Source organism: Astatotilapia calliptera, chromosome 19, assembly GCF_900246225.1.
Source record: "Astatotilapia calliptera chromosome 19, fAstCal1.2, whole genome shotgun sequence".
NCBI lineage: Eukaryota > Metazoa > Chordata > Actinopteri > Cichliformes > Cichlidae > Astatotilapia > Astatotilapia calliptera.
This window is the reverse complement of record NC_039320.1, coordinates 9,629,588-9,635,596: the sequence shown is the minus strand read 5'-3', so window position 1 is coordinate 9,635,596 and position 6,009 is coordinate 9,629,588.

Here is a 6,009-nt window from a genome sequence, read left to right as displayed (position 1 = left end):
AGAGAAACTCTGCCGTTTTTATCATACCTGTAAATGCCCGAGGCTGCTTCTGTCAGCACGTAATAAGCCCTCCCTGATCTGTTTTTTTTTACTGGTACAGCTGTCTGTTGTTCACGAACGGAGAGAAGAATAGAAGAAATGCAGACATTTACATGATTAAAAGCTTCCAAGTCAGTCAACTCTGCAAATATGCAAGTATCAAGTCACAAAGCATGATTATTGTAATTCACTTTATTTTGGTCTCCACTCTACCTGTCACAGGCTGGGTCTCCGACCCAGCACTCTGAGTTTTCTTTGTATTTTTTGATATGTTATTAGTTTGTGTTATTTCCTATTTGCCTTTAGTTTAGGCAGTTATTGTTCCTGGGTTTTCTATGTTTTGGGGTTTTCTATTTATTTCATCACGTATTAGGTCTGTTAAGTTGTGTTGTCATTTCCTGTTTTATTCTGACAATGTCATGTGTTCTTTGTTCATTGTATTTAGCTTTCCTCTCCTGGTCCTGTCATTAGGTTTATGTCTGTCAGCTGTTTTCCCCCATGTGTCGCCACTTCCCCTGATCACCTCATGTCTGTATTTAAGCCTTTTGTTTTCTTCATGCCATTGTCAGTTCGTCTGTTTATCTCACCAGAGTTACAGTCATAGTCATAGTCATAGTCATAGTCATAGTCATAGTCATAGTCATAGTCTTAGTCTTAGCCTGTTTATTTTCCACCTCAATCATAGTTATAGTTTTTGGTCTTAGTACCTTTAGTGTTTTGTTTCTTAGTGTTTTGCCAGCTTAGTGTTTTGTTTCTTAGTGTTTTGCCTGTTTGCTTTGGTCTCTTGGTTCATTTCCTGTCGTCATCGCAATAAAGGTTCACTTTTCTGTTAATCATTACTATTCCTCGTCATCATCTGCTTCTGGGTCCTGTTTCCGCACACATCGGCGCACCCCGCCGTGACAGAACGAACTGACCAGTCATGGACCCAGCGGATTCTGCTCTCACCGAGTGTCTGGAGGAGACTGCTCGGATCCAAGCGATCCTCGACCGCATCTTTACAGCGCCCGATTTGAAGAGCAAGCTGGTAATGATTAACGTTGCTGAAGCTATTATGGAGAGGGATCCCCGCCTTCTCCAGCTCCCGGACTCACCTGCCATAGTTGATGCCTTTACGAGGATAAAGGAGATGCTGCAGGCCCAGGGACTGTCGAGTCAGGAAATGGCTTCCAGCACCCACCAGTCACAACAACCCCACAATCAGTCATCTCCATTGCTGCCTCCGGAACCTGAGTGTGTTCGTGTCGGTTCGCTGAGATTCGCCGCAGCGTCACCACCTCTCAGCTCACCAGTTTCCACGCCCTCATCACAGTCTCGCCATACTCCTGTCACAGTTCAGCGCGAGGAAGCGCCGCACACCATAGACTTGGACGACGACGAGCGCCAGTCTATATTCTGCGCTCTCTTGGAGGAGGAGCTCGGGTGGAAGCCGTGGCTCATTCCGGAGCACGAGCACTCTTTCCGGGGAACTCGACTGGCTCTCGGGGGACCTCGGAGTTACCAGGGACTTCCACCCATCGCTCCGCCGTCTTCCACTCCTAAGAAAAAGCGGCGTGCGCGCCACCGACGCTCCGTATCACAAACGCAAGTGAGTGATTACATTTTGGCTCCTCATGTTTTCTCTCAGGAAGTTGTTGAAATTGACACTACTTTTCCGGTTAATAAGCCCGGCTATACCGAGACTGTTTGCCCTGGAAAAGCTAGCCATCAGGCTCAGCTAAGCTGCTGTGGGACTGCTATCCAGGCCGGTTTGGAGCCGGAGACGGAGGTACAGCTGGTGCAGCCAATTTCAGTGTCAGCCGGAGGGCCCGGGGAGCCCGTCTGGCCTCATGTTTCGTCTGCTGGAGGTTCAGGAGAACCCAGCCAGCTTCATGCTTCATTTGCTGGAGGTTCAGGAGAACCCAGCCAGCTTCATGCTTCGTCTGCTGGAGGTTCAGGAGAATCCAGCCAGCTTCAGGCTTCGTTTGCTGGAGGTTCAGGAGAATCCAGCCAGCTTCATGCTTCGTCTGCTGGAGGTTCAGGAGAATCCAGCCAGCTTCATGCTTCGTCTGCTGAAGGTTCAGGAGAACCACACCAGCCTCATGCCTCGTCAGCTGGAGGGCCCGAGGAGCCCATCCAGCCTCATGCCTCGTCAGCTGGAGGGCCCGGGGAGCCCATCCAGCCTCATGCCTCGTCAGCTGGAGGGCCCGGGGAGCCCATCCAGCCTCATGCCTCGTCAGCTGGAGGGCCCGGGGAGCCCATCCAGCCTCATGCCTCGTCAGCTGGAGGGCCCGAGGAGCCCATCCAGCCTCATGCCACGTCAGCTGGGGGTTCAGGAGAACCGCACCAGCCTCATGCCACGTCTGCTGGAGGGCCCGAGGAGCCCGTCCAGCCTCACGCCACGTCAGCTGGCGGGCCCGAGGAGCCCGTTCAGCCTCATGCTTCGTCAGCTGGAGGGCCTGAGGAGCCCGTCTGGCCACCTTCTGCTTCACCACCTGTGACTGCAGCGCCACCTCCTGCGGCTCCCGTGCCGCCGCCTGCAGGACCACCACCTGCTGCGCTACTGCTTGCTGCTTCTACGCCTCAGCCTGAGGACGACGCCTCACCTGGTTCTGCCACACCTCAGTCTGAGAACTCATACAAACTCATTTCACCCACTATAGACTGTGTGTTGCTGCAACTTGAAAAGCAACCTGCCTCGTCAGCTGGAGGGCCCGAGGAGCCCGTCCAGCCTCATGCCTCGTCAGCTGGAGGGTCCGAGGGGACCGTTCAGCCGCCATCTGCGGCCGCCTCGTCATCGGCTGGTCCAGCTTCAGCCTGTGCCTCGCCAGGCCCAGCCTCATCAGAGCCTTCAGCCTCGTCTGGTCCGGCCTCGTCAGAGTCTTCAGCCTCGTCTGGTCCGGCCTCGTCAGAGTCTTCAGCCTCGTCTGGTCCAGCTTCGTCAGAGTCTTCAGCCTCGTCGGGTCCAGCTTCGTCAGAGTCTTCAGCCTCGTCGGGTCCGGCCTCAGAGTCTTCAGCCTCGTCGGGTCCGGCCTCAGAGTCTTCAGCCTCGTCGGGTCCGGCCTCTGCCTGTGCTTCTGCTACGCCTGGTCTGGCCTCTGCCTCTGCTTCTGATAGGCCTGGTCCGGCCTCAGCCTCTGCTTCAGCGTCGCCTGGGCCAGCCTCTGCTTCAGCGTCACCTGGTCCTGTGCCCTCCAAGCCTCGGCCGGTACGCCTGACACTTGGGCGCCGCTGCCGCCTTCCGCACGGCCGGCCCCCTGAACTGTTTCCGCCCCGTCGCCTTCCGCACGGCCGGCCCCCTGAACTGTTTCCACGTCACCGCCGTCGAGGTCGGCCCCCTGAACCGTTTCCGTGTCGCCGCCGTTGCCGTCCGCACGGACGGCCGGCCCCCTGATCACATGAACCGTGGCTTTCTGGACCGTCACCCCCCGGGCCGGCCCCCTGATCACATGGACTATGACTTTCTGGACCGTCACCCTCCGGGTCGGTCCCCTGAGGAGTCATGAACTGTTCCCTGCGCTCCTGTGATTTTTGATGGACATTTTGTTTGTTTTTTTGGCCTTGTTTCCTGTTTTATTCTGACAATGTCATGTGTTCTTTGTTCATTGTATTTAGCTTTCCTCTCCTGGTCCTGTCATTAGGTTTATGTCTGTCAGCTGTTTTCCCCCATGTGTCGCCACTTCCCCTGATCACCTCATGTCTGTATTTAAGCCTTTTGTTTTCTTCATGCCATTGTCAGTTCGTCTGTTTATCTCACCAGAGTTACAGTCATAGTCATAGTCATAGTCTTAGCCTGTTTATTTTCCACCTCAATCATAGTTATAGTTTTTGGTCTTAGTACCTTTAGTGTTTTGTTTCTTAGTGTTTTGCCAGCTTAGTGTTTTGTTTCTTAGTGTTTTGCCTGTTTGCTTTGGTCTCTTGGTTCATTTCCTGTCGTCATCGCAATAAAGGTTCACTTTTCTGTTAATCATTACTATTCCTCGTCATCATCTGCTTCTGGGTCCTGTTTCCGCACACATCGGCGCACCCCGCCGTGACACTACCCTTCTATATAGATTACAGACAGTCCAGAATGCCGCTGCACGCATTCTAACTAAAACTAAGAAGTTTGCTCACATCACTCCCGTCCTTGCTGATCTGCACTGGTTGCCTGTGAAATTTCGTATTCAATTTAAAATTCTGTTGCTTACTTTTAAAATTACTAATAACACAGGACCAAGCTATCTTAAGGAACTCTTAAACTCATATGTTCCTGCGAGGGCTTTAAGATCATCCTCACAGTTATTGTTGGTTCAGCCCAGATCTCGTTTGAAGTCTAGAGGTGATCGAGCGTTTGCTCTAGCTGCACCTGAGCTGTGGAACAATCACCCGATTGGCATCCGGGCGTCTGATTCTATTCAATCTTTTAAATCACGGCTTAAAACATATCTGTTTGAACTTGCTTTTTCTACCAGTTAAATCCTGGCCTTGTTTGCAGTGAGTTATTCTATTAATTTTTCTGTTTGTCTTGCGTTGTCTTGCGTTGTCTATGTTCTCTATCACTGTGTTTGATGGTACAGCTTTACTTTGCTATAGCTATGTGCTATAGTTTACTCTTATTAGTGGTTTTTACCTGTGAACATAATTCCACACTTATATGACTCTGATGTTATAGTGTTAATTGTTCTATTCTTTTATTCTTTTATGTAAAGCACTTTGGCATCCCCTTGGCTTTTAAATGTGCTCTATAAATAAAGATTGTTGTTGTTGTTGTCCAAGAATGATTAATGATAAATGCAAAACCTAATACGGCAAAGATGGGAAAATAGCTCGGTTTTGAATCCAGGGTTTGAGTTTTTGTGAGTTCATGGTTGCTTTTGTTTTGAATGATTCAAATATAAATCCACTTTTCACATAGTCTTTATGAAAAAAGATGACTAGCACATTCAAATCACCTTAAAACGTTGTCTAAACAAAGTAATTTGACTGTTTTTTTGAGAGTCAAAATGTAGAAAGCAGATGTCGTCTGTTGTGCATCTGCCTTTGTGTTTTTAAGGTGTAGTTTCAGGGTGGAGCTCTCATGACAGACAGGTAACAGATTCCCTGTATTAAAGTCCAAAGATGACATTTTTAAACATGTTTTAAAATATGGGAGATTATAGTTGTTCTTTGCATGCTACCGTGCAGATGGTAGCACGCAAATGTACCCATCTCACATTAAAATAAATTATAACACATAATTAACATAATTAAGATTAACGGGTGATAATATTCAATATGAGTTAGTAAATACTTCTTATTCTATACCACAAACATTCAGTTATGACTTGAATTAAATTGTGAATGGATTGACAGATAATACACAGACCAATAGTAGCTGTATCTCAGCCTATATAATATTTTATTCCTTTCATTACCCTTTGAATCAACTTTGCTCATTAAAGTAGGCTGACGCTGCCCTTCTGGACTCAAGAAACTATTTTTAACCATATTTTTTCACTTTCTTTTTGAAAAAAGGTTAACTATAAATACAATATTGGTTCCTTTAGTATCTTCAGTCACAGAGAGTTCAGCTTGACTTGCCAGTGTAATGTCAGTTCAGTTGTTAAATTTGACCTATTAACTAAACAAGGCTTAGTGTCATGCGGCGGCTGTGTGAAGGCAAGAGAGGACCCAAATGCACGGCTCTAGACACACGGGGATGAACTCAAAGGCCGGTCTTTATTAACAGGAACATAAGAAGTCATATAAAACTATACTGTGAGCAACTAAAAGCTGAGGCGCTGGGAAGACACGGAAAATGCACACAACCTCGGGCCCTCCAGCGGAGACAGGTGGCTGAACGGGCCCCTCGGACCCTCCAGCGGAGACAGGTGGCTGAACGGGCTCCTCGGGCCCTCCAGCGGAGACAGGTGGCTGAACGGGCTCCTCGGGCCCTCCAGCGGAGACAGGTGGCTGAACGGGCCCCTCGGACCCTCCATCGGAGACATGTGGCTGAACGGGCTCCTCGGG